Source organism: Argiope bruennichi, chromosome 10, assembly GCF_947563725.1.
Source record: "Argiope bruennichi chromosome 10, qqArgBrue1.1, whole genome shotgun sequence".
NCBI lineage: Eukaryota > Metazoa > Arthropoda > Arachnida > Araneae > Araneidae > Argiope > Argiope bruennichi.
Window position 1 is genome coordinate 127,768,757 of NC_079160.1, and position 13,449 is coordinate 127,782,205.

Below are 13,449 nucleotides of genomic sequence, written 5' to 3' on the forward strand. Positions count from 1 at the left end.
ACTAAATTACCTTATCCATAATGTTAATAAAATTAGGAATGTAGTAAAACTCTTATTATCAATGAAAATTCATTTTCTGATGTACTATATCTACATTTTTTTAAAAATATAAGTAGTGCACACTGCAACTTGAATGTCACCGAGGAATCCTCGTAACAATTCTCTACTCACAAATGTGAAAATGATAACTTTTCTAACCATTAACATCATTATTATCCTCCTTCAAAGCATGTGTGTTTCAAATTAAAACACTTTTTATGAAAATATTTATGAAATTTTGTCTAAAATTCAATAACACTGCATTTCAGTACAACGAGACAGAAGAAATCCTATTCTAAAGCATAGTTCAAACATAAAAAAAGTTATGTAATCTAAAAAATTACTAATAAATTCAGATTTCTTATATAGAAAAGAAGTGTAATTAATATATATTTTAATTGCTATCAATTTAATTTGGTAAAAATGGTATGTGAATATGCAAGGATGAATAATGTTCTACGAAGAAACATTGCAAGTTTGTATTAGATATTCAAATTCATTTAAAATCCTTAATGTGAAAAAAAATATTGAATGCAGTGTACCCAAATATTCATAAAAGTCCTATTTTTAAAACTATTACAGTTCATACTTGGCCTAAAAAAAAAGGAGCAGACACTGTTAATTGAATGTTGTCGTGGAATCTTCGAAACACTCTTTTGTTTACAAGTGTGTCAAATACAGTATTCATAAACTTAAATCCACTTACCTCATTATGATCCTTCTTCAATGAAGCAAATATCAAAACACCTTGTTAATGAAGAGATTTTAATACTATTATTCACATATATCATTTGTTCTTCATTGTTGCCTTTAATATTGTTGATGTAACAATGTGTTGAAAAGTATTAAGAACAATATTCACTGTTGCTTACAGTTAGCTAAGAATAATAGAATCATAAATTGTTACTGGGCATCATTGTTGATGTAACAATGCATTTAAATAGTGTTCATAACTATACTGTCCATTTAGTCTCTAAAGAATTCATAAATTGCATGTATTTAAATAGTAACAATTAACTATTCATGGAAATAATGAATTAACACCTAACACAGTAAACAATATGCTATTTAACATTGTGAAATCAGTCAAACTCAGTGTAGAAATGCTTCCTATGGATTTTCATCAAAACAAGTCTTTTCCACTAAAATTCTTTGAATGAAAATTGAAACAGCTTTCATGTATGTTGTCTTCCAGCATCTCTTTGTATGAAGAAAATGATCAACACATCATTTCAGAAGAGTGACATCTATGTTCCAGTTTGTCTTCTCTTATCTTCAGTTGAAAGTAAAGGTTGATTTTTTGTTGTCATTTACACTGTACACAAACTTCATCTTCTTTCTGCTATAAAACTGCTTCATATAACTATACATTCTTCTTCCATGTTAGAGCATAACAAAGTAGATATCTTTTCAAAATTTCTTCATTTCATTCATAAAAAATAGGATATGAAGTTCAGTTGACATGCCTTCACTCATTGATAACTGCCATCAGAAGGGGGGGGGGGAATCCTAAATGCCCATTCAATATTCAGACTTCATCTTTACAAAATAAAGTTGTTGATGAGATAATAACACTCTTTCACCTTCAACTACACTTGCTAGGATGATGTAATCACATTATAAACAATTAAATTGAATATCCCAAGTAATCCAAATATGGAAAATCTATATAAACAAAGACTACCAGAAATGAAATAATAATCAACAAAAACATTTAACTTCTTCTCATACGTAGAAATCATCAACTTCAATGTCACATAATCTTCAATAAGTTAATCACCAGCATGCAATTCAAAATAATCACAACACAACAACAGCTATTCAAGATTTGCCTCCACCAAAAACCATTAAGTGCAGTGAACCAAATAATCTGCTTTGCCAAAATGAAACCTCTTACAAAATCAAACACATTAAATTGAACAGTGCAAATTATTTCCAAAAAATTCCCAAGCATTAAAAATTTAAAAACCATGTAAAAACTTAAGTGACGAGCAATACCGGCAGAGTACAAAAACCACACACAACACCAAACAAACACCATTTCTGCTAATATTTCTTTATAAAATTGAATCAAATATCTGAAACTGTGTAAATTTCAAACAGTATTCTTAACAGAATGCATAAATATAGTATGAAAGTAATACAGTATGCCAACAATCAACCCGCATGTCCATACATGACTAAAATTTATAACTCAACTAAACTAACCAATATACTATTTTTCAGTGAAATCTCTCACAGGATAGCAATTATGAAATTGAATTCTGCAAACTATTGGGAACTTATTTACCATTTAAAAAGTAGACATTCAGAAAAACTCACATTTTCTAAACACTTGGGTGTAAAAACCGACAACATGCATAACCAAAACAAGACCACAGAAACTTGGAAGATAAGTTCATTGATAATTTTTTAATTTCTAAAGGAAACTTCTGTTCACTGTCATATGTAAAATAATATGAATGTAAAAATGCATTAGGAATTTAAGAAATATGCATAACAACACATCAAGACATGGTACAGTGAATATGTGAAAACATAAACATTAAGAAATAATTTCAAATAAACATTAAGATTTATATTAAATTTGCTAAAAACACTTCTACTTTTCAACAATTAACTTAATTAATATGAAATATATGTTATGTATCAAAGCTCAATGCATATAAACAATGTTATGTGTTAGTGTGTCAAAATGTAAACAAACAAACAAAACAGTACTGATGAAGCAACATTTATTTACATAGGAAAAACAATAATGAATATACTAATTCAAATTATATAGAAATAAATTTAGTAAGCAAATATATCAGCTACACATGAAAGATGTGCAATAAAAAGAAAAAAATGGAAAGAATATGTACTTGGACACTGCTCGACAGGATTCGAGCAATCCAATACTATTCAAATTAAAAACAGAAACAAATTTCTACTAAATAGACTTGAAATTAGGAAAAACACAATTAAATGAAGGGAGAAACAACAACAACAATGAATTGATTTTTGTTTTCACTAATTTACAATAAATAGGCTTAAATTAAAAGTTGGCATTCTTAAAGAGGGGGGGGGGGGGGTGCACACTGTGAAACTGAATTCAGTCTTATTGTTAGATTTTAAATCTTCAACTTTAAAAAGAAATGTCAGTATAATTTCAATCAATAAATAAATCATTTTCCAATACTAATAACAACTCTTATAATATAAATAACCTGAATTACTTAAACACAGTACAGCGAAGAAGAGATATCGAGATAACAGCATACATTGCTAGTAAAAAAAATATTAACTATACACTAATAATAAAAATTAAATTAATTATTTCAATAACTAACAGCTTAATCATGAATATATGCATAACTTACAATACTATATATATATTTTTTTCAAACCATGTAACTAAGAAATACCTTTGTGGCCTTATCCAAAGAGAAAACACTCAACGATTTGTTCCTTTAAGATAACAAACAAGCCTATAGGTGCTTCCCATTTGGAATCAGGCCACAGAAAAGATACCATAAATAAACAGGTGATAATCCAATGAGAAGTAATTAAAACAAATGAGTTAAAATTACTTCTAAGACGCTTAATTACAAAATAAAGAAACAAAACTTAATTTATGCAAAAGTAAGCTTAAAATTGAACATAAAGATTTAATTTTTGCTCATAGGAGATAAATGAAATAAATAAAAAAAAGCAAAATGTTTGTTTACAAATAAATAGAGCAAAATAAGCAAATGCCAGAAATCGAGCATTTTATTCACCCACACAAATCTCCTAATATTTTCAAAGTGCAGGGACGACATTTTCATCCAAGACAGGCGGTACACAGGAATGAAACAAAACCCACAACTTTCTTCAAAGATCTACGGGTGCACAGGATAACACAGCAAAGCATCGTGCAGGTGAAAAGCAACCCTCCGGTTACGTACCAAGTGCCATGCCGAATGAACACAGGATTGAAAAGTGAAATACAGGAATGTAGGGGAGTTCGCCTTTCCCATCCAAGTTGCTTGATGCACAGGATAACATGGCACAGCATTCTCTTCTTGTCAAGACACATCATGCTTCTTTGTCTTCATTCTTCTTAAATTCTCATTTCTTGCTTTGTCAATTAAGTTAATGCGTATTTTAATTTCAAGATTAATCAGTACTATTTCACTTAATATTATTGATTATAATAAAATTCTTTGTATATATTTAGGTTACACTAAAATCAAATAAGTTAAATTATCATGAAACTATTAATAAATAAACTAATTCACTGCACATAATAAAAATATTGTTGCAAAATTAAATAATAAACAGTATAAACTTTAACAATTACTCAAACTGATTGTTATCACTTCAACACTGTAGTAAAATTACATCATATTATAAAAAAGATGTTACTACATAGAAATTATACTATAGCAAAGCATTTTATTATGAATTGAGCAGTCAATAATATTAAATAACTGAATAAAATTAACCATGCACCAAGCCATTTATAAAGGAAATTGATTTCTTATTCATTACATAAAAGGGTTGTATATGTTATTAAGTAATACTAAAGCAAAAGTACTACACTATACTAGAATAAGAAGTGAAAAATCAATATAAATAAAACTAAATCTAAATTGTAATATTAATATACACCAAGTCAATAGTAAAGGAAAATGATTTCTTGTATATATGAACAATTAGACTACAAAAGCAAAGTACTTCATCATACGTGAGAAACAAAAGTGGAATAGCAATTAATGAAAAAAAAAGCTAAGTATTAATAAAATGAAATGTATAAGTGAATTCATTACTAAATCAAATATGCATCCAGTTATTACAAGAAGAAATTTATTTCCAATTCATATTATGGAAGGGTTATATAATTAAATTTTTCTTGTATTAAGAAAATAAAGGATGCATAAATTTCAATATTGAATAAACATGCCAATGTTTTTAAGATGTATCATCACTACGTTCAAAATTCATATTACAGAAGTTATAACATAGATAACAAACATACATATAAAAAAATAAACACTTACCTTGCAATTTTTAAAAATGTTCCTTCTTAAAGCAAAATTAATTTCACTGTCACAAATTTCAATTCTCATGAAGGATAAACCAGTGAAAGCATTCCATTCTTGTTAAAATTAATCACAAAATGTGCTAAAAAAGAAATCGCAACATATGGAAGTTGAAGGTCAATGAATGAACTTCAAACTTTTCTAGCACAGATAGAAGCAGTAGAAATATTTCTCAGGATGACTTTCACACATATCATCCGGGAAATTCATTCAGCTTCGACTAGTTGTTAAAAATCATCATACACAAACACTTCGGAATTAGAATTCATCACAGATGAAAACAAAATTAAAATCTTCTTCAAACCTCTCTCGCACACAAAGACATTCTTTTCGGCAGTTTCTCTTTTAATCTTGAAACACACGCAATCCATAAAACTCATTCTTGAAGAGGAAATCCGCTCAGTAAATATGCAAAACATCCATCTACAAAAGAAAAAAAAAATTAATTAGAAATTAAAAAAGATTTCTAGAAAAGCACAAACAATGGAAGAGCACACACGCCGACAACCAACGGACAAATGAAATTCAAATGAAGAGCCGTTGAAATCAGTTCGGTTAACAGTTAATCAGGATTCAACCGCCTAGCAAAGAAATAATTAAGATTGCGATCACATGTTCGGATCCCATCGAACCAATCAGTGGTGTAGGATGACTTACTCACCATGACCGCTACGGTGTCTATTCAGTTTCCAATAATAACAACTCATTTCATGAATGGCAACATTGTACATTTACTTCCCCTCCCGAAGAGAAAAATGACAACAAACTTTTTATCTATCGGAACTGATTGTTACATTTTTTTTTAATTTTAGAAAAGGAATTTTAAACAGAAGAATTTTAATTTCAGTTACTCATCGGAACTTTTTTTTTTTTTCTCTTTTCTTCATATGCATTTAAGATTTTCTTTTACCAAATACATTTTTTTTTTTTTATTTTCCTTATAACATTTATTATTATTAATTTTTTAAAAATGTCAAACAGAAGTCTATACATAAGAATTTTTTTTTTTTTTCAATATTTTCAGTCAAGTGCAATACACAACTCATGAATTAAATATAAAGGAGGGAAACTTTAGAAATGATTATTTTCACCATAAAAATATTAAATTCAATATAATACTGTCAAGCATTTAATGGATTAAATACATTGGAAGGAAATGTATACTTTTAAAGGTGAGGAATGTAAATTGGGGGGGGGGGGGGGTAATAACCTGTTTTATAATAAAAAATAAGAATTATCACTTTAATAAACAATATAAGCTCCAAATGTAAACTTAAACTCATTTTGTTATTCATTAGACCTACTAATCCCAAAATTCCTTACTAGCTAAATAGATGCAATTAGATGTATTATAACTCATTTAAAGTAAAAGAAAAGATACAAACCTACAGTTCACATGAAGAAACAATTATGCACTTAATTTTTCATAAAATTTCATATTGATAAATGTTAAAATTTTCTGCAAAACAGAAACAAACAAATTAGCATCATCAAAACAGTACATTTTGATATCATGTCACATACATAAACAAATCTTTCACACTGTGATTTTACATTCAAAAAGCAAGTAATGAAGGTTTTCACACTTCAATATCCAAATAAATTTCCACAACACAAAGGAAATATGCAGTTGGGTGATGAAGCTTGCATAAATGTACAAAGCAAAATTTAAAAATATGAATTTTATGTGCAAAACAAAAGTAAGGTGGGAGTGGTCATGCAATTCATATATAGACAAAGCAGGATTAACAAAACACTATATAAACTTAAAATCATCTTATAAGAACATTACACTGAACAATATTTTGTTTCAAGGATATTAACATTTTTATGTCTTTTCTGCAACTTACCTGGTTGCTACTTTCAAAGCAGAACTACCAATTCATTTGTAGAACCAGAAAATAAAAAAAATAAAAAAATTGAAAGAAAGCAGAAGCGTTTCATTTTACTAACAGTTTTTGTTTTTATAGCAACCAGAGAATATGGGGGGGGGGGGGGAATGAACTACAAATGCTATGAACCATGCAAAGCTTAAAATTCTTCAAAGCGTGTCCAAATAATAATAAGATATATCATACTCATTATTTTTTTTTATTTAAAGAAACTGACATTATGAAGACATTAGTAAAGTAAGCAGTGGTAATCTCAGTTTAATGCAATTGAAGGGGGGGGGGGGGAACTTTTATAACAAATAATAATTTAAGATATTTATTATTCAATACAAAATAAAATATTTGTTTTCGAAAAAGATTTCAAAGAAATCCTAACCAAATCAATTGTAAACATTGTTTTTTATGTGCTTCACTGAATTTAAAATGTTTCAGTGAATTTTTGTATTACATGAACTTGTTAATCACTGTTTCAGAGAATGTCAACAAACCATCAGTCACTTTCCTTTAATATTCTAATACGAATATTTCTATAGAATAAACACGTGTTAATGAGTAACTAACTTTATACAATAATAAATTTTTAGCTTTATACAATAATAAAGAATAAAACAAATTAACCTATTATTAAATGCATTTTGAAAAAGTAACTGACACATATATAAACAGGATTGAAAGAAAAAATAAAGCAATATTATCTTGATCAATTGATATAATGTGATCCGTTAAGACATCAGAAACACAAAGCAAACTAGAACATGCAGAATGGATAAAAAAATGCATTCAAATGCCATTCTGACAGCTGTCACACCACACCAACACTATACAGATAAAGTCATTGCAAACAAAACATCTATAATTTCATACGCATATATATATATAAGGCATGAAACCAAAAGCAATAACATTAAAAAAATTTAAACTTCAATTAATGAACATGAAATTAATAGTACAGCAGGAAGAAAAGCTTTTTAAAAATAAACAAAATAACATCCTTTAAATGGAATAAAAGAAATCTTGTATGACCATTTTTTTAAAACTATTTCAACGTTCACTGTAAAAACAAAATTATCTCTTTAGTTCTTAGAAAATAAATTAAAAAATTACACTGGCATACAACACTATAAAAAAATATAAGGGGGGGGGAAGAGGAAACATTCTGAATGATTGCATAAATTTATTGAGCACGACACTTAAAACACACAACAAGCACAAATGAGGAAAATGCATATGGAGAAAAATTTAATGGACATCTGACAGCTTTCACACCACATGAATGGAGTGAATGGTTCATAAAATGAAACCATCCTTAATTTCATAAAAAATTTTTTTACAACATAAAATGGTAGTAAACATTAAGAGATTTAAACTAATAACTCGAAATGAAATTATCACTAGGAATGAACATGTAAAAAAAAGAAACAGTGAAAGGAAGAAGACTGAAACATCTTTTTTTTTTGGGGGGGGGGGGGGAAATCACGCACAAAAGTAATATTCTAATAAACAATTATTTAAATACTCCATCTAAAACCAATAGCGGAAATACATTTGTTACTTATTAGAAGAAGACTGTTCGATTAAAATCAGTAACCACAATACCAAAATTAAATCATAAAAATTGGCGATGCTAATTCAATATTGTCCGAATCAATACAGAAATTTATGGAACACGTTTTTTTAATAAATAATAAAAACATCATGCACATGAATTAATTACATATGGAAATGAGCCAAAATTGTATCCTGCATATTTCAACACCACACCAACACAGTGAATGTGTGTGAGAATTAAGACACATGCAAGCAAAATTAAAACCAAATATATAATTTAACAAAGTTGATTTCATAAAAGTTGTTTTCTCATGAAATAACTTTCATGGTCAAAACAGCAAATTTGGAACAGAAGACTCATTTCTTATTCACCAAAAATTTATGAGATGCCAGAAATGATTTCAGCACTCGCTCTCAAAACAAATCAAATACTTATTCATTCATTCCACACGTACCAGTAGAAATTTGTAATTATAAATTATACACATTACTGCAAGGACTGTACAACATTAAAAAGCAACAAAATCATTGAGTGTGTGTGTGTGTGGGGGGGGAATGACTCTTAATGATAATAGTAATTTATTGAGCATGTCACGTAATGAACACACAAAAGTACAAATGAGAAAAATGCATATTAAAATAAATTCAATGGAAATATAACAGCTTCCACACCACATGAACATATTGAATAGAATCAATAAAATGAAAACATCTTAAATTTTATTAAAAAGAAATTACAACATAAAATGATATTGAATATTAAAAGATGTGAACTGATAAATCGAAATGGAATGAAAACTAGATAAAGGGGGGGGGGAGGGAGATATGCACAAAATACATACTTAATTTGTAAAATACTAACAGGAATGTTCACTTAAATTAAGACACTGCAATATGAAAATTAATTTATGAAAACAGGAGATGTGAATTTAATATTGTTCGAATCAATAGAGAAATTTAGATAATATACTTCTGAAGTGAATCGTGAAGACACACTGTACATAAATTACATATGTAAACGAACCAAAATTGCATGCTGCATACTTCCACACCACACCAACACAGTGAAAATGTGCAGGGGGGGAGGGGGGGGGGAAGAGATATACATGCAAGTGAAATTGACAGGCAAAAGTATAATGGGGTGAATTTGTGTAAAATGCACACGCAACTGGAATTAATGTCTAATATTATATATATATATATATATATACACACACACAATATTTTGAAAACAAAATTAATTTTTTATGCACCACAACTTTATGCAATTCCAGATGTTTCAATCATTTAGAAAAGATTTGATCATTTTCCATGAAAACAAAACAAAATAAATTGAATTCATTTCACTACTATCAGCACAAAATTGTAATTGGGGGGGGGGGGGGGAATGGTCAAAAGATGCATGCAAGCAAGAGCGAAAACCAAAAATATAATTAAAAGAAAGTTGATTACTCGTGATATTATTTCCACATTCAAAACACAAATTGGGGGGAGGGGGGAAGTATTTTTCATGCACTCAAAATTTATAAAAAATCAGAGGTTTCAAGCAATCAGAAATGATTTCAGAATTCGCTCTCAAAACAAAAGAAAAACAAGCAGTTCATTTTTCAATTTGATTTCATTTAAAAGAAATATATGCAACCAAAAAAATTAGTTAACATTAAGAGATGCGAACTAATACATCACAATGAAATGAACACTAGAAATAAACAGTTGAAACTTAAAAAAAAAAAAAAAAAAAAAAGGGGGGGGGTGTAAGAATTTAATGCACAAAAACCACATTTAAATTTGTAATCAGAAAAAGGCTCCCTCTAAACCGAAATAGGTTATTATTTTAGAAAATACTTAAAAGAATGTTTAATTAAAATCGGTCACTACAATACCAAAGTTAATTCTCGAAAACAAAAGACATCAATTCAAATTTGTCCGCATCATTACTGAAACTTATGCTTCTTCTTTAGTGAATTGTAAAGACACCACGTACATAAATTACATATTGAAATGAACCAAAATTGCACTCTGCATACTTCCACACCACACCAACATAGTGAAAGTGTGCAATGGGGGGGGGGGGGGAGAGACATGCAACTAAAATTGAAAGCCAAAAGTATAACGAAGTGAATGTGTGTAAAATACACATGTAACAAAAATTGATGTCTAATATATATAGACTAAAGGAAATTTATTTGCTTGTGTTATTATTTTCACGGTCAAAGTTTTGAAAAGAAAATGTATTTTTTTACACACCAAAAATTCATGAAATTTCAGATGTTTCAATCATTTTGAAAGGATTTCAGCACTCGCTCTCAAAACAAAACAAAAAATAGTCATTCATTTCAAAAGTATCAGTACAAAATTGTAATTTCGAATAACACGCCTTGCTGAAAGGACTGTACTTCACTTTTGGTAATTTAATAGAAAATTTTTTTTTGGTCAGAATTATTTAGATAGCAAGAACTTATCCACGTTACCACTCAATGAATGCTGAATTGTTTTGCAATTCTAAAAAAACAAAGTGAATGCAGATTATGAATCTATTTAAGAATGAATAGGAATTTATCCACAAATTGAAGAACACAAAGGAAGAAGATTTGGAAATGAAACAGTAAAGTTTTAATGTGTCACAAAAAGGGCTACCTATACTACCAAGGAGATTACTTAACGAGAAACTTGGTACGCAATTAAACATAACAGGTTTATTGAAGTGATTGGAATCAAAATTACAAAATCAGATATAATGAAAAATCTGAACGTAAACACTAAAATCAGATATAAAAGAAACTGATGATATTATAAGATTTTAATACAAACTGCAAACAAACCATTGAAAAATTTTTTAGAAAAACTTACCCATTTTCCAACTGCAGTAGCTTTTGCAATTTTTTTATTCTATTGCTTTCTCAACATATCAGAATGAGCCAAAATTCCTGAATCAAATGGCAGAATTGAAATAACTATATAAATTTTATTACAGTTTTTTGTAACAACATCTCAAGATTATGTTTGGAAAACAATTTTGACACGCCATAACAAAACACCAATGGTAGGATAATCTGACATATAACTCAATTGCTCACATTCATCATTTCACTTTCGATTCTAAAACAGTTATCACTTTCCTTCCAAAAGAAATGTCCGTCGAAAACAGTTGTTGACATGCTACAGTGTTAAACCCAAAATATTCCAAAAGAAGCGTTAGAAAAAGGAATTAAATGACGCAATTTAGCACCCGGTTGGCGTTTTTTTTTTTTCTTGTTTTTTTTTTCCCGCACTGCACTTCTGGTTTTCTATTCGCTAAATAAAAAGAACACTTACAGAATTCGACGACTACAATATGATAAAAAGACATTTCCTATTTTTAACTGGTAAAATAAATACTTCGCAACTAACAACGGAACAGAAAATTTGAAAAAGAACGACGATTAAGTTAAACACCATTTCATTTCTTTCCGTTGAAAAACAAACTCTTTTGCATCCTCTGTTCGAAGTGATAATTATCGTCTGCAGCAGGGAACGAGAATGAAGGTCCGATTTTTAAGGAAATAATAATGAGTTATAAAATATACAGCATTCTAAAATACACAAAGGAAAATTGCAAATAATATTCCGTTTAAAAGACCGCCATCGAAGTTCAAGAAATGAATTTCAACAGACACGGTCACAGTTCCTTTTGAAGCAAAATCGAGCTGCAAATCGTCTGCCAATCAAAAAACTGGAAAAGTATCCTGGGACGCTAGAATACAGCCTCTACAGATTCAAACTTTTTCACTTTTCAGTATTGGCAATTGTTTTTAAATTGTAACGTTTCGTATCAGAATGATTTATGATCCTATCCGAAAACGTTTCTCAGAAATAGGATATCATTTTCCACAATTTTTTTTTAATGCGTACAATCCATTTGATACGTTGCAACGGATAAAGTATCACGATCTTATGTTTGAATTTTGTATTACTGTGCACGGTGGCAATTCTCAGAAATAAGATATTTTATTCGAAAATGATTCATTACAACCGTTTTAACGGATCACTGATTAATATAACATACTAAAATTCTGCTTTTTTTTTTTTAATTATAAAGAAGTTTGGAAAAATACTTGGAGGTGCACACGGATAATTACTTTTCGTTTTGAATGAATTACGATTGTTTATCTGACTGTTTACTAAGAAAAATGTTGTACGGCAATAACATTTGTTACCTTCATTGAATTTTCAATTAAATGATTTCATTTCTTTTGTTAAGGATATCGTAAAAAAGGTAAGTGAGTTCTTCTAATAGGATAAAAAAAGTATTAACTCATTTGTATGCTGAATGAAATTTAATCTTTTTTTTATATAAATTTTTCATTTCTTTACTAATAAACTGCCTGTACGTATCAAGTTATGTCAGCTATCATTCAATTGAGCTACAATGTTTATCATTATTGAATAAATGTTTCTAGAAGTGATTTTTTTTTTTTTTTTTTTGGTAAATGAATTTTGAATTATTGCAACAGACAAATGTATCGCTGACGGAATCAATGTCATGGCAACTACATGTATGGAATATAGAGCTGTTTTTTTTTTTTTTTTTAAAAAAAAAAAACATTTCTCTCAAGGTGAGGAAGCCAGTATCTGTATCAGTAAAGTTAGATGATTTATTGTACATTATAAAGGGTTTATACTAAGGAGGAAGGTATAAAAATGAGGGAGGCAAGTATCTGTACCTATTTTTGTAAATAATTTCTACATCTAACTTGTGCGGATAGTTACAATTTTAAGGAATTTTGTTTCATTTCATAAAACCGACATCTGTTCCCAGAGAATAAAATAGGTATATTTGATGAATTATTAAATATCCAATATAATAAATACTTATTTTCTGTATATACTATCAAATCATTTATTGGCAACGAGAGATATTATAA